Here is a 25,812-nt window from a genome sequence, read left to right as displayed (position 1 = left end):
AAAATAGTCAAAGTGCCCCTAAGGGTCTTTACAGATCGGCACAAGGCCCCAAACATGGCATACAACCAATAATACAGAATAAGTGACTGAAGCATAGAATAATATAGATTTCCAAATCAATTACGCGGCTTAATAGTCCCTATGGGACGGACTAAGTCAAAATCTCTACCGGTGCATGCCAACACGCTCGTCACCTAGCATGTGCGTCACCGCTTTTATCAAATCAAGTCAAATATCGGGGTTTTGTACCCTCAGTTCCAGATTTACAATGGTTACTTACCTCGAACCGGTGAAAATACTACTGCGCGATGCCTTTGCCCCTCAAGTTGGACTCCGCTCGTATCGAATCTAACCAAAGTTAGAACGAATATGTCACAATATGCTAAGGGAACAAAGCCCAAGCAAAAACAATGGAAAAATACCAAAAATTCAGAAATTAGCAAAACCCGAGCCTCGGGCCCACTTCTCAAAACTTAGAAATTTTTACATCAACAGGTTCCTTATCTCCCCACGAGTTCATACACACCAAAAGTTCTCAAATCAGACCCCAAATGGTCCTCCAAATCCCCAAATCAAAAGTCTAAAATTCCAAGCCCTAGTTCTTCCATTTTTAGCTTAAGAATCCATGATTTCTAGGTGGATTTCACAATAGATTCAAGTTTTAAGTCCGAAATTCTTACTTCCAAATGGTTCTCCGTTAATCCCTCTTCAATTTTCCTTCAAAAACCATCAAAAGACCAACTATGGAGTGAATGAGCTCCAAAATCGCGGATGAAATGAATTAAAACATTCTGCCCAGGCCTGCTTTTCCTTCATCGAGATCGCGACACTTCCCACACGATCGCGAAGAACAAATTTTTTAAACTCCCCAAAATAACTTTACCCGATCACGTCCAAGACCCTGCGATCGCAATGACTGATCTACTGACCCTACGTGATCGCGGACAACCTCACGCGTTCGCGATGCACACTCTCCCCAAACAATGCGATCGCAAGCCAAGCTCTGCGAGCGCGAAGAGAAACTGGGCCACTTCTTCAATTCCTTCTACGCGATTGCAGAATTCCCTCGCGATTGCGAAGGGCAAAACCTTGCAACAGCTGAACCTGAACTTCTGCAATTTTGCAAACTTAGAAATTGTCCAATTGACCACCCGAAACTCACCCAAGGCCCCCGGGACCTCAACCAAAGGCACCAACACATCCTAAAACATTATCCAAACTTGCTCCAATCATCAAAACACCTCAAACAACATCAAATCACTCAAAACACATCGGATTCAAGCTTAAGTTTCTAAAATCTTCTGAAATACGCTTTCGATAAAAAATCCAACCAAACCACATCTGAATGACCTGAATTTTTGCACACACCTCCCAAATGACATAACAAGGCTACTGCAACTCTTGGAAATTCCATTCTGACCCCCGGATCAAAATCTCACCTACCAACCGAAAATTTCCAAAATATCAACTTCGCCAATTCAAGCCTAATTCTACACCGGACCTCCAAAACCAATTCCGATCACACTCCTAAGATATAAATCACCTCTCGAAGCTAACCGATCCATCGAAACTCACATCCGAGCTCCCTAACACATAAGTCAACATCCCGTTGACTTTTCCAACTTAAACCTTCTTAAAAGAGACTAAGTGTCTCATTTTTTACCAAATTCTCTCCGAACTCAAACTGATCAACTTGATCACATAAAACATGGATAACGAAGCATAAAGAAGCAAAAATGGGAGAAAATGGAGCAGTACTCATGAGACGACTGGCCGGGTCATCACATCTTCCCCAACTTAAGCAAACGTTCGTCCTCGAACGAGTCAAGAAACATATTTGAAGCGTCAAATAGGTGAGGATAACTGCTCTGCATCTCTCGCTCGGTCTCCCAGGTAACCTCCTCCATGGGCCGACCTCTCCACTACACTTTCACTGAAGTTATTTCCTTTGACCTCAACTTCCGAACCTGATGACCCAAAATAGCTACTGGCTCCACATCAAAGGTCAAATCATCATACAACTGAACAGTGCTGAAGTCCAAAACATGAGATGGATCCCCAATATACTTTTGGAGCATAGAAACATGAAATACCGGATGCATACTCGACAAGTTGGGTGGCAAGGCAAGCTTATAAGCCACCTCCCCAATCCTCCGAAGCACCTCAAAAGGCCCAATGAACCAAGGACTCAATTTCCCTTTCTTCCCAAATCTCATAACACCCTTCATGGGTGAGACCTTGGATAGAACCTTCTCGCCAACCATGTAGGACACATCTCAAACTTTCCTATCAGCATAATTCTTTTTCCTCGTCTGCACCATACGAAGCCTCTCCTGAATCACCTTCACCTTTTCCAAAGCATTCTGTACCAAATTAGTCCCCTATAGCCTAGCCTCGCCGGGCTCGAACCAACCAGCTGGATATCTACACTGCCTCCCATATAAAGCCTCATATGGAGCCATCTAAATACTCGACTTGTAGCTGTTGTTATAAGCAAACTCTGTAAGCGGTAGAAACTCATCCCATGAACCTCCGAAATCAATAACACAAGCACGCAATATGTCCTCTAACATCTGAATAGTACGCTCGGACTGCCCGTCCGTCTAAGGATGAAAAGCCGTGCTCAACTCCACCTGAATACCCAACTCTCTCTGCATGACTCTCCTAAACTGCAAAGTAAACTGAGTACCTCTATCTGAAATGATGGAAACCGGAACACTGTGCAAACAAATGATCTCCCGGATATAAATCCTTGCCAACCGCTCTGAAGAATAGGCGGTACACACAGGAATGAAGTGAACGGACTTGGTCAGCCGATCCACAATCACCCAAATAACATCGAACTTCTTCAAAGTCTGTGGGAGTCCAACAACAAAGTCCATAGTGATCCCTCCCACTTATACTCAGGAATAACCATCTGCTGAAGCAAACCACCCGGTCTCTGATGCTCGTATTTCACCTGCTAACAATTGACACACCGAGCTACAAATCCCACAATATCTTTCTTCATTCCTCTTCACCAATAGTGCTGCCCCAAATCCTAATACATCTTCACGCACCCAGATGGATGGAATACCGCGAGCTATGGGCCTCCTCCAAAATCAACTCCTGAAGCCCATCTATATTGGGCACACAGATCTGGCGCTGCATCCTCAACACCCCATCATCAACGATGGTCACATCTCTGGCATCATCATGGTGATCTGTGTCCCTAAGGACAAGCAAATGCGAATCATCATACTGGCTTTCTCTGATGCGATCATATAAAGAAGGCCGAGAAACCACACAAGCCAACACCCGACTAGGCTCCGAAATATCCAACCTCACGAACCGATTGGCCAAGGCCTGAACATCATTTGCAAGGGGTCTCTACCCAATTGGAATATATGCCATACTCCCCATACTCACTGCCTTTCGGCTCAAAGCATCGGCCACCACATTGGCCTTTCCCGGATGGTACAATATAGTGATATCATAGTACTTAAGCAACTCCAACCATCTCCGCTACCTCAAATTAAGATCCTTTTGCTTGAACAAATGCCGAAGACTACGATGATCAGTGAATACCTCACAAGATACGCCATACAAGTAATGCCTCCAAATCTTCAATGCATGAACTATGGCAGCCAACTCCAAATCATGAACGGGGTAGTTCTTCTCATGGGGCTTCAACTGACGAGAAGCATAAGAAATAACTCTACCCTTCTGCATCAATACATAACCAATCCCAACTCTCAAAGCATCACAATACATGGTATAGGAACCTGAAGCTGATGGCAAAACTAACACTAGAGCGGTGGTCAAAGCTGTCTTGAGCTTCTGAAAGCTCTCCTCACACTCATCCTACCATACAAATGGAGTGACCTTCTAGGTCAAATTGGTCAAGGGCAATGCGATAGATGAGAATCCCTGAATAAACCGGCGATAATAGCCTGCCAAACCTAGAAAACTGTGAATCTCTGTGGCTGAGGACTGTCTGGGCCAACTCTAAACCGCCTCTATCTTCTTCGGGTCAACCTGAATACCATCGATGGACACCACATGTCCCAAGAAAGCCACTGAACTGAGCCAGAACTCACACTTGGAGAATTTTGCATAAAGCTTCTCCTCCCTCAATCTCTGCAATACAACTCTCAAATGCTCCGCGTGCTCTTCCTGACTACGCGAGTACACCAGAATATCATCAATGAATACTATGACAAATGTATCGAGATAAGTCCGGAACACGTTGTTCATCAAATGCATGAATGTTGCTGGGGCATTGGTTAGCCCGAAAGACATAACAAGAAACTCATAATGACCATATCTGGTCCTGAAAGCAGTCTTAAGAATATCTGAATCCCTGATCTTCAACTGGTGATAGCCCGAACGGAGATCAATCTTGGAGAACACTCTCGCTCCCTGAAGCTGGTCGAATAAATCATCAATACGAGGCAAATGATACTTGTTCTTAATTGTTACCTTGTTCAATTGACTATAACCAATGCACATTCTCATTGTGCCATCCTTCTTCTTCACAAACAGGGCTGGCGCATCCCAGGGTGACACACTAGGCCGAATGAACCCCTTATCTAGGAGTTCCTGAAGTTGCTCCTTCAATTCCTTCAACCCCGCTGGTGCCATACGGTACGGAAGAATAGAAATGGGCAGAGTGACCGGCACCAGGTCGATACCAAAATCGATATCCCTATCTGCTGGCATGTCCGGCAGGTCTGTAGGAAACACATCGGGAAAATCCCTCACAACTGGAACGGAATCAATACTGGGAGTCTCAGCTCCGACATCCTTCACAAACGTTAAATATGAAAGACAGCCCTTCCCAATCATACGTTGCGCCTTCAAGAACGAGATCACTCTACTAGGAACATAATTAGTCATACCTCGCCACTCAATCTATAGCACATCTGGCATAGCCAAAGTGACTATCTTAGCATGACAGTCCAGAATAGCACGACACGGAGATAACCAATCCATGCCCAAAATGACATCAAAATCCACCATGCTCAATAATAACATATCCACTCGGGTCTTCAGACCCCCAATAGTCACCATACACGACCAGTATACATGGTCTACAATAACGGTATCGCCCACTGGGGTAGATACATGAACAGGTAAGGCAAGAAACTCACGGGGTGTACCCAAATAACGAGCAAAATACGAGGACACATAAGAAAAGGTGGAACCGGGATCAAATAATACAGAGGCATCTCTATGGCAGACTGAAACAATACCTGAAATCATGGCATCTGAAGCAACAACATCTGATCTACCCGGAAGGGCATAGAAACGAGCCTGACCACCACTAGATCAACCTTCCCCTCTAGGGCAGCCCCTAGCTGCCTAACCTCCACCCCTAGCGGGTTGGGCGGGTGGTGAATTAACTGGAGCAGAAGTCGAGGGCTGATCCCTCTGCTAAGACTGACCATCACGAAGACGAGGACATTGCCTCCTCATATGCCCAAACTCTCCACACTCCTAACAACTCCCCGGCACTGGAGATGGGGACTGAAAGGAACCCCTAGCACCAGAATGACCAGTAGAAGAACCTGGCATGGAAGAACCTTGGACTGATGGAGCACGAGATGTGCTCTGAGCTGGAAGGGCACTAAGTGATGACTGGCCCTATTGAGATCCATGATAACCATGACCCGAAGATGCTCCACGATAACCTGGCCAGGCTGAATGTGCCTTCCTAAAAGAACGGCCTCTGCCCTGCTAGGACTGACCCCTCGAAGGAGCACTGCTGAAGCTACCAGATCCCCGAGGCCTCTTGGCCTCCCTCTCCTCTCGCTCCTTCTAGCGAACCGACTCAATCTCATAGGCGATGTCAACCACCTCCTCGAAGGTAGCACATGTCACCCTCTCTCTAATAATAAGGATCTGAAGCTGATATGTGAGGCCATCAACAAACCTCCTGATCCTCTCACGATCCGTGGGAACTATCTAAACTACATGATGGGCTAACTTAGAGAATCGCATCTCATACTGTGTCACAGACATCTCCCCCTGATGTAGATGCTCAAATTGCTTGCGCAATTCCTCTCGGCACAACTTCAGTACATACTTCTCTAAGAAGAGTATAGAGAACTGCTATCAAGTGAGGGGCGCTGCACCAACAGGCCTACGCCTCTTATATGCCTCCCACCAAGTGAAGGCAGCCCCAGAAAACTGAAAGGTGGTAAATGCCACACCACTAGTCTCAAGAATCCCTGCTGTCCGAAGCATCCGCTGGCACTTATCTAGAAAACCCTGGTCATCCTCACCCTTTGCACCACTGAATGACGGAGGCTAGAGCCTACCAAACCTCTCAAGTCGACGCTGCTCATCATCAGGCATAACTAGTACTACAAACTCCTGAGCTGGTGCAACTAGCTAGGCTAGAGGTGCCCACAGTGTCTGTAATCCCTGCACAACCTGCTCAGGTGTGCGAGCAATGGGAGTCTGGGTGCCTCCCCCGGCCTGGGAAGTAGCTGCGGCCGTAGTAGCTGAAGCCGTTTGTGCCAAACCAGTACACACTGACAAGATCTGAGCTAAGGCCTCCTGAAGGCCTGGAATCATGATAGGCGCAGCCGGTGCCTGCACTGGTGCTGCTGCAACATCCACAACTGGGACCTGATCAGGAACTGGGGCAGCTGGTGGGTGTGTTGGTGCTGCTCTAGCTGCTCTGCCCCTGCCACGGTCTCGACTGCGACCTCGGTCTCTAGTGGCGTCAGATGGTGGAGCTGGTGGTCGTCCACCCCATTCGGTAGCTCGTGTCCTCATCATTTGTGAGAGAATAGAATAACGAAGGTTTAGTACTCGGATCAACAAGTTCGCACGACAAGAATTTCAAGAATATGATATTTTTCCTAAAGGTTCTACAGCCTTTCGAGGATAAATACAAACGTCTCCGTACCGATCCACGAGACTCTACTTAATCGACTCGTGACTCGCGAGACCTATATAACCTAGGCTCTGATACCAACTTGTCACGACCTCAAATACCGGTTGTGATTGCGCCGATCACAGTACTAGGTAAGCCGACAACCCATAATCACATCTCATTTACCAATAACATTAAGCCATTTTTCTAACATAAGGTTTGAATGCAGAATCCATTAATAGTATTAAAATGATAGAAATATGCGGAAAATCAACATAGCCACTACTACACAGCCCAACAAATCTGGTGTCACGAGTCTAGAGCCTCTAATACATAACTAAAAATCTAGTACATTATGTCTAGGAAATGTGAAAATAAACTCGATAGAGAGGAGAAAACAGGGCTGCGGACGTCATACAACTACCTCGTAATCACCAGTGAATACTGACTCGGCAGAAAGTCCTCACTCTGCCCCTCGGGCACCTGGATCTGCACACAAGGTGCAGGGAGTAACGTGAGTATGCCAACTCTGTAAGTAACTAAAGTAAATAAAGACTAAAGATAGTGACGAGCAGTTAAAACATATAACTGAAAATAGCAACAGGATAATAGCTCAACTTAACAGTTTAAAACCAGTTTCGTCATAAAATCCACACTTTCAATTTAAAACTTGAAATCATATACTTAGCAGTATTTTCAACAGAGGCTTAGTTTAAAAAAGGAAGAGTGAAGCATTGAAAACAACATAACAAGGCCTCTGGGGCAAGGAATCACTCAGAATATGGCACCTCGGGCAGCCTCTCAGTCACTCGGGACTCATTTCTCATCACTGAGTGCTCACTCTCAACACTCGACTCCTCATAATAACAAAAATCATAGTAATCGCTGCGGTGTACAGCCCAATCCATATATCGATGCGGCGTGTAGCCCGATCCATGTATATAGTCGACTGCGCTCACTGGGGGTGTCCAGACTCTGGAGGGGCTCCTACAACCTAAACGCTATATCGATGCGGCGTGCAGCCCGATCCATATAAGCATCGCTGCAGCGTGCAGCTCGATCCATAACTCACATATACATAAATATCCTCACAATTAGGCTCTCGACCTCTCTCAGTCATTAACCTCACTGCCTCTCGGGCATAACAATATAATTTAGGGAACTCAGCCCATACAGCCCTCACAATAGGAGCAGAATGATAAAACCAGTTTTAAACATTTGACAGGTAAAAACATGACTGAGGCTATGCTTTAAACAAGTAAAGTGAGGAAAACAGTCAAAGTGCCCCTAAGGGTCTTTACAGATCGGCACAAGGCCCCAAACATGGCATACAACCCATAATAGAGTATAAGTGACTGAAGCATAGAATAATATAGAATTTCAAATCAATTACGCGGCTTAATAGTCGCTACGGGATGGACCAAGACAAATTCCCTACCGGTGCACACCCACACGCTCGTCACCTAGCATGTGTGTCACCGCTTTTATCAAATCAAGTCAAATACTAGGGTTTTGTACCCTTAGTTCCAGATTTACAATGGTTACTTACCTCGAACCGGTGAAAATACTATTCCGCGATTCCTTTGCCCTTCAAATTGGCCTCCGCTCACGTGGAATCTAACAAAAATCAGAACGAATACGTCACAATATGCCAAAGGAACAAAGCTCAAGCGAAAACAATTGAAAAATACCAAAAATCCCGATATTAGCAAAACCCGAGCCCCCACTTCTCGAAACTTAGAATTTTCACATCAACGGGTTCCTTATCTCCCCACATGTTCATACACACCAAAATTTCTCAAATCCGACCACAAATGGTCCTCCAAATCCCCAAATGAAAAGTCCAAAATTCCAAGCCCTAGTTCTTCCAATTTTAGCTTAAGATTCCATGATTTCTTGGTGGATTTCACAATAGATTCAAGTTGTAGGTCCAAAATTCTTACCTCCAAACGTTTCTCCTTGAATCCCTCTTTAATTTTCCTTCAAAAAGCTCTCAAAAGACCAACTATGGAGTAAATGAGCTCCAAAATCGCGGATGAAATGAATTAAAACATTCTGCCCAGGCCTGCTTTTCCTTCATCGCGATCATGGCACTTCCCACGCGATCGTGAAGAACAAATTTTTTAAACTCCCCAAAATAACTCTATGCGATCGTGTCCAAGACCATGCGATCGCAATGCCTGAGCCACTGATCCTACGCGATCGCGGACCACCTCATGCGTTCGCGATGCACACTCTCCCCAAACAATGCGATCGCAAGATAAGCTTTGCGAACGCAAAGGGCAACTGGGCCACTTCCTCATTTCCTTCTATGCGATCGCAGAATTCCCTCGCGATCGCGAAGGGCAAAACCCTGCAACAGCTGAATCTGAACTTCTGCAATTTTCAAACTTAGAAATGATCCATTTGACCACCCGAAACTCACCTGAGGCCCCCCGGGACCTCAACCAAAGGCACCAACACATCCTAAAACCTTATCAAAACTTGCTCCAATCATCAAAAAACCTCAAACAACATCAAATCACTCAAAACACATCAGATTCAAGCTTAAGTTTCTAAAATCTTCCGAAACACACTTTCGATCAAAAACCCAACCAAACAATATCCGAATGACCTAAAATTTTGCACACACCTCCCAAATGACATAACGATACTACTGCAACTCTCGAAAATTCTATTCCGACTCCCGGATCAAAATCTCACCTACCAACCAGAAATTGCCAAAATATCAACTTCGCCAATTCAAGCCTAATTCTACACCGGACCTCCAAAACCAATTCCGATCACACTCCTAAGCTATAAATCACCCCCAAAGCTAACCGAACCATCAGAACTCACATCCGAGCTCCCTAACACATAAGTCAACATTCGGTTGACTTTTCCAACTTAAACCGTCTTAAAAGAGACTAAGTGTCTCATTTCTTACCAAATTCTCTCCGAACTCAAACTGATCAACTTGATCACTTAAAACACGGATAACGAAGCATAAAGAAGCATAAATAGGGAAAAATGAAGCGGTACTCATGAGACGACTGGCCGGGTCATCACATAAGGGTGGGTTGATATGGTGGAATATGGGTTGCACGCCGCAATAGATGTAATAAGGGTGGATTGATATGGTGGAATAAGGGTGAATTTTTATTGTATGGTGAGATTGGGTTTCACGCTGCAACAGGTGGTATAAGGGTGGATTGATATGGTGAAATAAGGATGAACTATGATACTGAAATTGATATATGGTGGGATTTGGTTGTGTTCCGCAATATATATATATATTGTTGTTCATGTGTTACGGTGAAATAAGGAAGGATTATTTGTTGTACGGTAGGATCGAATTAAGCGACGCAACAACCTATGTGTTTCTATCTCGTTGAGATGTGTTGGTTTTTAGTATTTTCATTTGAAAACCTAAGAATTGCTAATTCTAAATGACACTGGTTTATTTCTTAAGGTTGTAGCTATTATTTTCAGTTGACTGTCTTACCTTGTTTGGTATTTCCTTTTGCTGCTTTTATTATATACTGTGTACAGGTTGTAGTGTAGGTGACCCATCTTAGCCTCGTCACTACTTCACCAAGGTTGGGCTCGACACTTATAGGGTACATGGGGTCAGTTGTACTCATACCACACTCTGCACTTATTGTGTAGATTTTGGAGTTGGTCCCAGTGGCGGCTATTAGCGTGCTTGGATTGATCAGTGCAGCGGAGACTTGAGGTATAGCCGCTCAGCGCCCGCAGCTCCAGGAGTCCCCCTCCCCTTTAAATAGCTGTATATTTTCATTTAGACAGATTTGTATTTATTTCATACCCTTATATGTATTATTTTAGTAGCTCGTGCACTTGTTACACTGGGCCTAGGGATTTTAGCAGATGTTTGGTTGTTTAGCTTCCGCATTTCACTTTCAATTTCTACCGATATTCCTGTTCTTTCTCCTTATTTTATTGAAACTATTGAAAATTAAATAAGTTGTTCTAACTTTAGCTTGCCTAGCAAGTGAAATGTTAACCATCATGGTCCCGACGGTGGGAATTCCGAGTTGTGATAGTCCTTTTACTCATAACATTTTTATAGAGTGGGTTCATCTTATTTCGTATTAATGCTTTGCTTGGCCCTAACTTCTTTACCACTTTCTCACTTGGAGAACGTTTTGAGAAAACATATTTCTGAGGAACAATCCAAAACACACACACCATGGAAGAATATAATTGTTAATTTTGAGGCTATAAAGAACATTATTGGACTTCAGGGAATAGTTGTATGTTTATTTATTGTGTTTCCTTATTACTTTATTATACGAATATCCATTAAATTTTTATGTTCCAAAAAATAATAGCATTTCAATACTCCTTTGTATCTACCGTCTTTTCAACATATATTTTCTGATAAAAAATTATATTTATTATTCTCCGCGCAATGTGCGAGTGTGGATAGTAGTATTATATCAAAAAAAAGGGCAGTGAAGCATGAGGTTAAGTCAAGTGGCATGTTGAGAAATATCACTTGGCACTTTTAAGACAACATTAAAATTTAAATTTAAACATAATTAATGGAAGTAGTAGTCCAACATTTTCTGTAAGTTGGATTTCATTCTTTAATTAATCGAAGGCAATTAGTTATTGATTTAAACTAAAAAAATCTCTTTTTAACAACCAAAATAGAAATAGTTGGAGGTACAAATAAAAAGACCCAATTTCATCAAGTAAACGAATATATATTACTATAGGTATCTTTAATTAAATTTTGTATATAATATAGATTTTGTGCATAATTCAGTTATGGTAAGTATCCTTTTTTGAGAAAGAATCAATTAAATTTTTATTTTGTATCTTAAATATTAATTTTAAGTCGAAATAATAATTTTTTATTTAGTACAAGCTTTGTTTCTGACCTTATTTGTGAATAATATACATTACTATAGGTATCATATATTACTATAGGTGTAACGACCCGGCCGCTCGTTTTGGGAATTTAAGTTTTGTTCAATGTCAAAAGATCTTGAACAGCTTCGTATTATGTGTATCGACTTGCATGCATGGTTGAATTTAGTTACCAGATGATTCGAGTAAAATTGGAAGAAAGATTTCAGTTTTGGAGGCTTAAGTAGTAAGAATTGACCGGAATATGACTTTTGTGTAAACGGCTCAAGAATGAGTTTTGGATGTTGTCAACAACTTCGTATGGTGATTTTGGACTTAGGCATGCATCCGGATTTAGAATTGGAGGTATGTAGGGTAATTAGGGTAATTTAAAGCATTTCGGCGAATATTGGAAAAGTTGAAGTTTGGAAGATGCAGAAGTATGACCAATAGTTGACTTTTGTGATACCGGGGCCAAAATGTGATTCCAACAGTTGGAACAACTCTGTTATATCATTTGGGACTTGTCTGCAAAATTTGGTGTCATTCCGGGTTGACTTGATAGGTTCGGCATAAGTTTTAGAAGTTGGAAGATTTGAAATTTCATAAGTTCGATTCGTGGTGGGATTCGTGGTTTTGGCTTTGTTTGATGTAATTTGAGACCTTGAGCAAGTCCGCGTTAGGTTATGGAACTTGTTGGTTTGTTTATACGGGGTCCCAGGGGCTTCGGGTGTGTTTCGGATGGGCTACGGGTCATTTTCCCCTATTTTTGGACTATTGTTTTCTGTCATTTGGTTTTCTTAATCGCGTTCGCATCATCTCCTTCGCGTTCACGAGATGCTATTTTGGAGGGGGAGTTATTTTTTCTTCGCGTTCACGAGCCTCCATCCGCGATCGCGAAGGTTTGCTTTTTCCTTCTTCGTGTTCACAGCTATATCCTCGCGTTCGCGAAGTGCAAACCAGGCCCTGAGCACTAGTGACCATTCCTTCTAAGCATTCGCATTCTTATGTCCGCGAATGCGTACGTATGGTTATCCCTCTTTCGCGTTCGCGTACCTTTTCACACGTTCACGTAGGCCAGTTGTGAGCCATCAAGCTTTTCCTTCTCCGCGTTCGCGAGCTTGTTGTCGTGTTCGCGATTAACAAACTGGGCAGTTTTCTTTTTTCTTCTCCACGAACGTGTTTCTATCTCCGCGTTCGTGATGCATAAAGACGTGGGAAGAATATAAGATTTTCAAATCGAGGGTTAAGCCATTTTGTCATATTTTGACTTGTAGAGCTTGATTTTGAGCGATTCTTTGTGGATTTTTTCAAGCAAAGTAAGTGTTCTTCGCCTATAATTTAATATATCCCATAAATTTATCATTATTTTTATCATTTAATTTGTATTTTGAGTTGAGAAAAATGGTGGTTCGGGTAATTTTAGTATGGTTGAACTTGTATCGGAATGGGTGTTCGGGTTTTGTAAAATTTGTCGGGTTCTGAGGTGCAGGCCCGGAGATCGACTTTTGGGTCGATTTCTCGATTTTGATGAGGATTGACTCTTTATGATCCGGAATAATTTCTTATATGTTTTATTTGTGCTTTAAAGTTGTTTTGGTTAGATTTGAGCCGTTCGGAGGTCATTTCATCCGAGAAGTCCACATATACCTACTTAATTAGAGTTAATTGCTTCATGATCCACTATTATGGATACTTGATTCATATGTGCCTTAATTGAAACTGTTATCTCTTATTTAGACATTTATCTTTTTCCTAAACTACTTATCTTTATTTGAAGTTGTAGTTACCCATTTTGTAAATATTCACCCTTAATTGAGGTTGTGGTTATCTTCCCGCTACCTACCTTTATTTGAATTGGTTGTGTCTCTTTCATGAATGTCTAGCTTTAAAAGAAGATTAGACATCTTATGCCTTAGTTGACTTGCCTTTATTTGAAATTATTTGACTCATGTTAGTTTTCTTATTGTTGAACCGTACATTATGGGATCGTTGTTGCACATTGTTCCCTTCCATGCTGAGTTGCTCTTATACACATAGTATTCTTTATTATGGTTACTCCTTGTGAACTAGTTCTACCATTTCTTGTGATCGTAGGTTCTTGAGTTGATTTACTTGCCGTACGTTGTATTATTGTTATTGTTGTTATGGTATTTGTTGTGGTGATGCACGAGGTTTTTGCCGTACGGTTATTGATATTGTGATGCACGATGTTTCTGCCATGCGGTTGTTGTTATGGGGTTGCACGAGGTTTCTGCCGTGCTGTTGTTACTATTGATATTTGCATATGCGGCATGACAAAGCAGGATATTTATATATATGTGGTTTGGGCACAGAGGAGGATCCACCTTGCGGGTTACGGGGTCACGGGATCCTGCTAGCCTCGGCAAAAATCCTGTATATATATGTTATATATATCTATACATACATATGGACCCCTTGAATATTTTGCTTGTGCCCCCAAATACAAAATGCTATATGGGAGAAATGGTGTTGTGCACTAAAGTTTCCTTCTTAGCTTGATAGACGTGGGTTCAAAACCAGCTTACGCTTTTCTCCTACTCTCAATTTTAGTTCGTACCTTTTCTTCTATTTTCTATTTTAATTCTTTGAATACAAGGTAATTATACTTAGAAAATTACTTTATTTTTTACTTTTATATTTTTTTTGGAATTCAATTATAGTTTAGCACTAACACATAATAGTCTACTTAATTAATTTGTCTTTTTTAAATTTCTCCCTTAAAATTAAAAGCCTCAAATTGATTATTAACATGCCCTTAATTATGATTTCTTTAGTATGTTTTTTTATAATTTAAAGTTTGAATGCACTTTTGATCACTAACCCTTCTTTAATTAAAATTAGAAATTTTAAAGTGTGAGATATGCTTAATCAAATACCTTCACTTCTTATAGCATCCATTTTGCGAAAAAATTTCTCTCTGTTAGGTGCTTTCTTTTTCTTTAGAACTTTATTTTGTTTATATTTGGATGATAAGTTATCATAATCATTAAGTTTTGAAAGAGTTTCACGTCAAATTTTATCGTTAGTAATTAACATACAGTGGTGCGCCCGTTGTACTCAAATCTTGGGTCAGCCTCTGGTTGCGCATGTGGTGAGACAAGATGGGAACATTATTATGCACGTGTTGCGAGACAAGGCAGGTATTATTTTTACTATTGCACACGTAGCGAGACAAGGTGGGCTATGTCATGGATTGATTTGTGATGATTGTGATGGCCTGGGGCATTCTTGTTGTTGATATTTGTGTAGTGGTACACTTACCTGTGTGAGCCTTATCTTGTGAAAGTTGTGAAAAAACATTTTACGTGTTGTCCAGTCTTTTCCTTATGCTCACTAGCTGGTATGAACTATGTTAGGACACTTATACAAGCATACACGTAGTTAAGCACCCTTATTGGATAAGAGGTTTTCATGATATTGTTGAGTATAGATGCACACCCTTGTTTACTTGCCTTCTATGCCAGAATAGCTCTATCTGGCACATGAATCATCAGTGCAGTTATAAGGTGTTATGAGGGCACAGGATACCAAGTGTTATGGATTCAAGTATTGAGACCCGTGAGTTGTGATTTGTCCGAGGTTCGGTACCTCGTGGAGTTGTTGACTAAAACCTGATGTGAAAGCAGTCGTAGTTGTTGAGTTATTACTTGTCCATGTTGTATTTGTGATCTCAAATTTAGGTTGTGTTTCCATTCACTCTTTTGTGTCATCATTATTGTATTCCGCTGATACTTGTTGTTTTCATTTCTTATTGCAATTACTGTATTGTTATCCATATCGCGTAGACGTTAGGTAGATATCATACTCTGTTGTCCCTATACTTATACTTGTTTAGGTTATTTAGTCCAGTAGGTGTCTTGACTGTCCCTCATCATTACTCCATTGAGGTTAGTCTTGATACTTGCTAGGTACCATTGTGGTGTACTCATACTACACTTCTGCATATTTTTTGTGCAGACTCAGGTTTTGGAAAGTCAGTTGATCCTTAGACTACAAGAAAAGAGATCTTTAACGACCATTTTTTCACGAAAGGAAATTAATCCAGTCGTTATATGTGTACTTATAGCGGCCAATATTTATTGTGGTCGTTAAAGTTATTATTTATTGTAATTTTTACGAGGGAATTATTTGTGGTCCTTTAAATTGTGTCAATCCCGTCGTTAAATCTTAATAAAAATGAAAAACAAGCTCTAATTTTTCCCTCCTTTATTTTCTCAACCAACTATCCGCACATTACCCCCAAATTATCAAAAAAAAAACCTACAATCTCTCGCCTAAATTGCTATCCCAAAACACGCACAACAACTTCAGCAAAAAAGAGGCAAAGAATCACGAACAAATAGGGCTCTCGCTGCAACTGGCCACTACTCGATCAGCGAAGAAGTTCTTAAATTAACACAATATATACAGAGTAGAGCAGAACTCAACATATAATCACAGAAAAATTTGGGTTTCTGTACATTGATTATAATCTGTCTTCTTTGGTGAATCTGTGTCAACGCTAATAAGATTCTGTTCTCCTTCTCGTCAAGGTAAATTCAAGTTATAACTACCATTTAATGTTGTTATTTTATGTTTTGGACCGATTTTCAACTTGTTTTCATGGAGTTTTCGGCTGAAATGTTGGTAGCATTTTAGAGCTAGTTTTTCTGGGTTTTAGTTTTCGTTTTACTATTGCATTTTGGGGTTGTCTTGGGATTATTTTGGAGCTAATGTTGAGCTGATTTTGTCCAAAAAAATAACTGAATTTGGGATGAGTTTAATCGATAGGAACAGAAAAGATGAACTTAAGGATTGGGATTTTTTAGAGAGGGTAATGGTGGGCTTGGATGATATTTGGATGATTTTTCCTTCTGCTTTTTCGTCTCTTTTTATTGGCTTCTTTTCTGATCACCTCCCTCTGTTCTCTCTCCGTCACTCTATCTATATTCCCCCTGTTTTCATCCGTCAAGTTAGAATGGTGAATCTGTGTCGCTAAACTTATAGTAATAACTATTGTGAAATCGCGTCTTTTTTTATCTCTTTGCTTTTCATAAATTGGATTTCTTCTTAGAATTATATGTATATTTTCCAGATTTATAATTACATTGACCCCCTTTATGGAGAGGCTTCTTGTAGTACCTCTACTATTTGTTTTCTTGTTGGAAGATTAAGATTTAAGAATTAAACATGCTTGTAGGAATTAAATTTACCTCTTAATATGTAACAATATGTGTTTAGATGTGGTGTTTCTTAGTTCTTCAAGTCCATAATTAGTTGGTTAATGTAGTTGACGAGTGGGATTAGTTTAGTTTTGTTCTTTACAACTTCTTCATCTCGAAAGAGATGATCGTCTTTGTTAAGAAAATCTAGAAAATAACTATACAATAATTAAGATCTGCTAAGTCAGAGATGCCACTAACTTGTTTTGGTAAAATGCTTTATGCATGTTCTCTGTGAATTTTAAGTCACATTATTCAGTCAACTAAAGTTAGCATATTTTAGCTCGTTTATGTAGTAGATCTCTGGTTATATGAATTGGCTCAAAAAAAACTTTCATTTTATCATAATCTATGAATTGTAAACATATTAATATTGTTGAAGTACTGCAGAAAGTAACAATATAAAATTCACTGAGTTGTTTCCGTGATAAATCATCACCAACCTGCGGTGATTAATTAAAAGCTCTGAGCAACACTTTTAACCTGGAGATTGAGGGGGAAGTCACATGTTTTAATTTGGTTTAGGTGAATAACCTACTTTAGTCTCTTCTTTGTCTGACTTTGCTCTCTTCTTATATCTTGAATCAATGAATCCACTTTCAACTTATCCTTGTCCATTTCAATCAGATTTCTATCTAAATGAATCTCAAGTCCTACTACTGAGAAAAACCACATCCATCAAGTAATGTAACTGCATAATCTTTATCCTTTCCAACAAAGAAACAGACAATATCGAGGAATAGATTTTGTACATCATAATCTGGCAGTAAATCATAGCTGATTATGAGTTTTTCCAGGATCTTATTGTCAGGGATTGCCTTTAGTTTTCTTAATGTACATTTCCACACCTATATACTTCTGTCACAAAGAGAAAAACCTAAAACTTTGAGAGCCAACGGAATTCCTTCACAATGAAGTATCACATTTTCTGAAAGGTTCTTGTGAAGGTTATTCTTTTCCAAAAGCATATCAACTGACGAGTCGAATTGATTCTTGAGCATTCAATGGCGTGACCTTATACATCTTAATCTGCAGGCCTCACTAGCATCAAGTAGGTGCTAATTTTTGGTTGTAATGATAATTTTACTACCTAGATAAAACTATTACCACATCCCAAGTACAATATTTAACTGATCTCTATTGTCTACATCATCGAGAACAAGAAGAATTCTTCTGCAAAGAGTGGCCTCTTGAATCTTGCTGACTCCTTCATCGACATTGTATATCTTCTCAACCTTCTTCCCCAAAACATTTGAAACAAGTCGTCTTTGTATACCTACAAGACCATCATGGCTTTCTGAACTTTTATTTACATCAGCAAGAAAGTTGCTGCCATCAAATTTGTCAAAGTTCATATTGTAACCTGTCTTAGCTAGTGTAGTTTTACCTATACTTCCCATCCCATATATAGCCATAATATCAATACTAGTTGATCCATCTTTCAATCAGAGATTGAATGTCTCTAACTTGAGAATCTATTCCAACTGGATAGAGAGCAACACTTAAAACTGCGCGATTTAGTTTTCCTACAATCACCTTCACAATCTCTTGAATAAACTTTGACTCACACCTAAAAATTAGTTTGTATTTAATACCATCTAAAGTCAGGAATAAAGCACATACTCTGTAGTGGAACAATTTGAAATCCACTAATATAAATCTACCTATAAACATCAAGCTAGTAAAAGTTTACCTACCAGATTTATTCTATAAGACCATTCCTCCCAAATCAGCAACTTCTGTTAGAGCAGACTTCCATTCCTTCACCTTATGCAACAATTCCAATCTCCTTCCTTCGGTCTTGGATTAACATCTCTCTTCATATATTAAAGAATCTTGTTAAAACTCCCTTTTTGTTTCCTGACTTCTGAGGGATCCGCATCATAAAACATAGGTAGAACAAAATGTCGAAAAGCTCTCTTACACTCAAGTATGAACACAAGTTCATCAAGGCACCTCTCTGAAGAGGTATACTCTTTAGTGAAGACAACAATGAGAATTCTTGATTCTTGGATTGTTTTCTGCAATTCTTTGCATCCCTTTTCATCTATCTCAAGTTCGTCAACCTTGAACGTGCGAATACCAACATTTGATAAAGCTGAAAGAAGATAATCTCCAAAGGACATGCCTATTTTGGTTGCCAAACTCAGAAATGCATGATAAGCAAATTGAGTCACTTTTTGTTTTGTTTTTGATCAGTCATTGATAAAAGATTGTTCTTTGAGAAGAAATTATCTAGAACCATAGAAGAGATAAATAGGCGAGGGTAAAACTTGTCAATTCATGATGATTCACTCATACTAGATATTGATATTGTATCGCCCATCTTCGCCCAAATTATTGAACTAGTGGATATTTTTGGTAAATACTTTTGAACTATTGATTTTGCTTTAGTATACATTTGTACTATATACAAGTTGAAGTGTTTGCTTATTTTTTGGCTTGTTGAATAAATGTTTACTTCTAGCTAATACATTATTTTAATCATATATACATATATATTACACATGCAACAGATTATGGCACATGATAAGAAGTGGATGGAACTTATCCATGACCGACTTGGTAATGCTTACAAGCTTGGGGTGGACAGTTTTTTGGATTTTGCTTTTACAAGATTAAGTGAGGCACATGTAATACGTTGTCCATGTATCAAATATTGTAATACATCTTCGGGAACACATGAGATGGTTAAGTCACATTTAATAATACATGGAATAATTCAAAATTATACTTTTTGGTAGCATCATGGGGAAAAGTTAGGTGAGCCACAATCAAATTAAGAAGATGTGGAAGATGATGACATTGAAGAAGCTTATGGTGAGGATGAAATACATGGTTTTCTAAGAGATTTATACCCTAATTTTGATGCAGACAACACGAACATTGACGGTGATGATTTTCTTGAGGAGCAACCAAATCTTGAAGCAAAAAAATTCTATAGGCTTTTAAAGGATTTTGAGAAACCATTGTACTAAAATTCAAAAGTTTCTAAACTTTATACTATGGTTAAATTGCTTCATATCAAAAGTATTGGGCGTTGGAGTCATGAGTCATTTACAAAGTTGTTGAAGATGTTGAAGGAAGATCTATTGCCTGATGAATCAAACTTTCTAGATTCATATTATGAGGCAAAGAAGATAATTCAGGATCTTAGACTTTCTTACAAGAAAATTGATGCGTGTAAGAATAACTACATGTTATATTGGAAGGATGACAAGTTTCTTGAATCTTGCAAAGTATCTGGAGCATCTAGAGGGAAAAAGGATAAACATAGTGGAGAAACTAAATTTAAGAATAGGAAAAAGATAGCGCACAAGATTTTACTTTATTTTCCCTTAAAGCCAAGACTTGAAAGATTGTTTATGTCCTCAAAGATATCATCTTTAATGACATGGCATCATGAAAAAGAGTTAACGATGGAATAATGAGGCACCCAACTGTCTCAATGGCATGTAAAATGTTTGATGAACTTCACCAGTCTTTCACCGCTGAACCTCATAATGTTCCACTTGGACTTGATAGTGATGGTTTTCAACCATTTGGAAGTTCTAGAACCCCGTATAGCATTTGGCCTGTTGTACTTATTCCTTATAATTTACCACCTTGGCTATGTATGAAGCAAGATAATTTTATTTTGTCGATGCATATTCCTGGTCCTAAAAGTCCGGGAGATGCAATTGATGTTTATCTTCAGCCTTTGATGGATGAATTAAAGGAATTATGGAATACTGGAGTGGAGACCTTTGATGCGTCAACCAAACAAAACTTTATATTGCATGCGACTCTATTATGGACCATTAATTGACGACCTGGCCAGTCATCTCATGAGTTACCACTCTGTTTCCCCCTTTTCTGCTTCTTATTGCTTTGTTTATTGGTTCTATGTGTGACCGGGTTGGTTGGTTCAAGTTCGGAAAGGTTTTGAGAAGGTTTGAGACACTTAGTCTCTTTTGAGTAAGCTTAAGTTGGAAAAGTCAACCGAATATTGACTTATGTGTTAGAGGGATCGGATGTGCTTTTCGATGGTTTGGATAGCTTTGGGAGGTGATATGGGACTTAGGAGCGTGATCGGAATGCATTTTAGAGGTTCGCAGTAGATTTAGGCTTGAATTGACAAAGTTGAAATTTTGGCATTTTTCGGTTGATAGATGAGATTTTGATATAGGGGTCGGAATGGAATTCTGAGAGTTTCAATAGTTCCGTTGTGTCATTTGGAATGTGTGTACAAAATTTCAAGTCATTCGGACGTGTTTTTGTATACTTTTTGATTGAAAGCGTAATTCGAAAGATTTTGAAAACTTAGGCTGTGATTTCGGATGGTTGGCAGAAAGAATGAAAAAATGAGATGGCAGCTGAAATTGAAGTCTACTGTCATAACCGCATCTACTGTTGGGAGGCCATAGGTGCGACCCCTGCAGATGCGAAAAAGAAGTCACAGAAGCTGAAAGAGGCTAGGAAGGCTATGACCGCAAAAGCGGTTGGGTAACCACACCTACAATGGCGCAGGTGTGTAGTGAGCATCGCAGATGCGGAAGTTGGGATGTAAGTGAAAAACCACAGAAGTAGTTCATGGACCGCAAAAGAAGAACCGCAGGAGCTGGATTTTTGCCGCGGATGCAAAATCTTTGGGCCAGAAGGTATAAATTATTTCCTTCGCGGTTTTTGAGCTATTCCACCATTTCTAAGTCGGCTTTGGAGCTTATTGGGGGATTTTGAAGAGCGATTCAAAGGGTATCGTCTGGAGGTAAGATTTATTTGTCTAATAATCGATCCTATGGTATTATTTCACGGATTAGAGCTGTAATTAATGGAATTTAAGGGTTAAAATTGGGGAAACTAGGGCTTGGCATTGGAGACCTAGACTTGAGGATTTGAGGGGCCATTTGTGGTCGGCTTTTGGGACTTTTGATATCTATGAACTCGTGGGGAGATAAGGAATCTATTGATGAAAAATTTATCAAATTCCAAGACATGGTACCGGGGGTCGGGTTTTTTGTAATTTCGGAATGTATGTTGTAAATTGATTATTTTCGCTTGGGCTTCGTTCCCTGAGCATAATTTGACACCGTGATTCTGATTTTGCATAGATTTGATGCATGTGGAGGCCGATTTGAGGGGCAAAGGCGTCGTGGGCTAGAGTTTGGACCTGCTTGAGATGAGTAATGATTGTAAATATTGTCCTGAGGGTATGAAATCCCGGATTTGCACATCGTGATGCTATTTTGAGGTGACGCACATGCTAGATGACGAGCGTGGGGTCGTGCACTGTTGGGGATTGTAACTTAGTCCGTCCCGAATGACTATTTTACTATGTATTTGATAGAAAACTATTTTCTATCATTATGTTTTGGGCTGAATGCCATATTTGAGCCTCGTGCCAACTATTTGAACCCGTCGGAGATTTTTACTGATAATTCCTCACTGCTTTGACTTTATACTTGTACTCAGTCATGCTATATTCCACTATTTTTATAACTCAGCTATGTTTACTCTACTCTAATACTTAAAATAATATTTTAAATGACATTTTGAGCTGAGCATCATGTTTTACTATTGCCCGAGTGGCTTATGAGATTCTGACTGAGTAAGGCCGAGGGCCTATGTTGTGAGGAAACACTGATTATGAATATGAGGCTGAGGGCCTGAGATTGGTATGCCACGAGGTGGCTTGTTGATATCAGGCCGAGAGCCTAGTGATGATGCCACGAGATGGCTTGATATTGTGCTTGGGCAGTAAGAGGCCCCTCCAGAAGTTTGCACACCCCTAGTGAGTGCGGATACCCATTGTGATGTGAGATATAGCCCGAGGGGCTGGTTGTTGTTAAATGTGTTGCCCGAGGGGCTAATTTTGTTGGTATTATGCCCTAGGAGCGTTTCTTTATGTGTTTACCTTTTCTAGTTGCCTGTCTTTTACTTGTTTAACTATTTAAAAAGGGTTTTTTAAGAAGCTTAAACTGAACTAAAGTGACTTTGTGGGATTTGTGTCTCAGTGTCTTAATTGTCAGTAGGTGAAATATGAGCATTAGAGATCGGGTGGCTTGCTTCAGCAGATGGATATTTCAGAGTGGAAGTGGGAGCGGATCACCAAAGGCTTTGTATTTGGGCTCCCACGGACTTTGAAGAAGTTCGAATGTTATTTGGGTGATCGCAGACCAGCTGACCAAGTCCACGCACTTCATTCTTGTGTGTACTACCTATTCTTCAGACCGGTTGGTAGAGATCTATATCAGGGAGATTGTTCATTTGCAAGGTGTCCCAATTTCCATTATCTCAGGTAGGGGCACTCGGTTTACTTTGTAGTTTTGGAGGTCTGTGCAGTGAGAGTTGGGTACTCAGGTTGAGTTGAGAACATCTTTACACCCTCAGCCGGACGTGTAGTTCGAGTGCACTATTCAGATATTGGAGGACATGTTGCGTGCTTGTGTCATTGATTTTGGAGGGTCATGGGATCAATTTTTACCGCTTGCAGAGTTTGCTTATAACAACAACTACCAGTCGAGTATTTAGATAGCTCCATATGAGGCTTTGTATGAGAGATGGTGTAGATCTCCAATTGGTTGGTTTAAGCCGGGTGAGGCTAGGCTATTAGGGATAAACTTGGTGCAGGATGCTTTAGAAAAGGTGAAGGTGATTCAGGAGAGGATTCGTACAGCGCAGTTGAGACAAAAGAGTTATGCTGACAGGAAGGTTCGGGATGTGTCCTACATGGTGGGTATGACGACCTGGTCAGTCATCTCATGAGTTACCGCTCCATTTCCCCCATTTCTGCTTCTTATTGCTTTGTCTATCAGTTCTAGATGTGATCGGGTTGGTTGGCTTGGGTTCGAAAAGGATTTGGTAAGGTTTGAGACACTTAGTCTCTTTTGAGGAAGCTTAAGTTGGAAAAAAAGTCAATCGGATATTGAATTATGTGTTAGAGGGATCGGCTGTGAGTTTTGAGGGTTCGGATAGCTTCGGGAGATGATTTGAGACTTAAGAGCGTGATCGGAATGAGTTGTGGAGGTTCGGAGTGGATTTAGTCTTGAATGGGCAAAAATGGATTTTTGGCGTTTTCCGGTTGATAGATGAGATTTTGATATAGGGGTTGGAATGGAATTTTGAGAGTTGCAGTAGTTCCGTTGTGTCATTTGGGATGTGTGTGCAAAATTTTAGGTCATTCGGATGTGGTTTGGTTGGGTTTTTGATCAAAAGCGTAATTCGAAAGAATTTGAAAAGTTAGGCTTGAATCTGATGTGTCTTGGTTGATACGATGTTGTTTGAGGTGTTTTGAAGATTGGTATAAGTTAGAATGAGGTTATGGGATATTTTTGTGCTTTTGGTTGATGTCCCGGGGGCCTCGGGGTGGTTTCAGATGGTTGACAGAGAGTTTAGAATTTTTGTAGAAGTTGCAGATTTTCTACTTCTGTTATTTCTGCACCTGCAGATTGGGGACCGTAGGTGCGATGCCGCAAATGCGAGGGGGGAAGGCTGGAAAAGTGGAAGAAAGTGAGGGAGGCAGAAACCGCAAAAGCGGTTAGTGAACCACACCTGCGATGGCGCAGGTGCGGCTGGTACATCGCAGATGCAAAAAGCTGGAGGATAAGTGAAAATCACAGAAGCGGCTCTTAGACCGCAAAAGAGGTACCGCACTTGCGGTGGATTGACCGCAGATGTGAAAATGCCTGGGTCAGAACATATAAATTGTTTCCTTCGCGATATTTGAGCTATTCCACCATTTTCAAGTCGGATTTGGAGCTTTTTGGACGATGTTTGAAGAAGGATTTCAAGGGAATTTCATTAAGGTAAGGATTTTGGACCTAAAACTCCTTCCTATGGTATTATTTCACGGATTAGAGTTATAATTAATGGAATTTAAGGGTTAAAATTGGAGAAACTAGGGCTTGGTATTGGAGACCTAGACTTGAGGATTCGAGGGACCATTTGTGGTCAGATTTTGTTACTTTTGATATGTACGAACTCGTGGGGAGATGAGGAATCTATTGATGTGAATTTTATCAAATTCCGAGACGTGGGCCCGGGGGTCGGGTTTTGGTAATTTCGGGATTTAAGTCGTAAATTGATTATTTTCGCTTGGGCTTTGTTCCCTTAGCATATTTTGACATCGTGATTCTGATTTTGGTTAGATTCGACGCTAGTGAAGGCCGATTCGACTGGCAAACGCATCGCGAGCTAGATTTGGACAGGATTGAGGTGAGTAATGATTGTAAATGATGTCCTGAGGGTATGAAACCTCGAATTTGCACATCACTGTGCTATGTTGAGGTGACACACACTCTTGATGACGAGCGTAGGGTCGTGCACTGTTGGGAACTGTCACTTAGTCCATCCCGAATGACTATTTTATCGTGTATTTGACTGAAGACTATTTCCTATCATCATGTTTTGGGCTGAATGCCATATTTAGGCCTCGTGCCAACTATCTGAACTCTTAGGGGATTTTATTGATATTTCCTCACTATTTTGACTTTATACTTGAACTCAGTCATGCTATATTTTATTGTTTTTCATAACTCAGCCATGTTTACTCTGCTTTAACACTTAAATGATGTTTTAAATGATATTTTGGGCTGAGCATTATGTTTTACTGTTGCCCGAGTGGCTGTGAGGTTCTGACTGAGTAAGGCTGAGGGCCTATGTTATGAGGAAACACTGATTAGGATTATGAGGCTGAGGGCCTGAGATTTATGCGCCACGAGATGGCTTGTTGATATGAGGCCGAGAGCCTAGTGATGATGCCACGAGATGGCTTGATATTGTGCTTGGGTCATAAGGGGCCCCTCCAGGAGTCTGTACACCCCCAGTGAGCGCGGGTACCCATTATGATGTGAGATATAGCCCGAGGGGCTGATATTGTTCTGAGAT

At 40.5% G+C, this 25,812-nt stretch overlaps 1 pseudogene; it reads right to left on the bottom strand.

The window, feature by feature from the left end:
• Positions 1–17,603: 17,603 nt before the first annotated feature.
• On the bottom strand, positions 17,604–18,362 carry LOC104227693 (disease resistance protein RPV1-like; annotated as a pseudogene).
• Between the last annotated feature and the right edge of the window lie 7,450 nt (positions 18,363–25,812).

Source organism: Nicotiana sylvestris, chromosome 6, assembly GCF_000393655.2.
Source record: "Nicotiana sylvestris chromosome 6, ASM39365v2, whole genome shotgun sequence".
In the NCBI taxonomy this organism is placed as follows: domain Eukaryota; kingdom Viridiplantae; phylum Streptophyta; class Magnoliopsida; order Solanales; family Solanaceae; genus Nicotiana; species Nicotiana sylvestris.
This window is presented reverse-complemented; position numbering and strand designations above follow the sequence as displayed.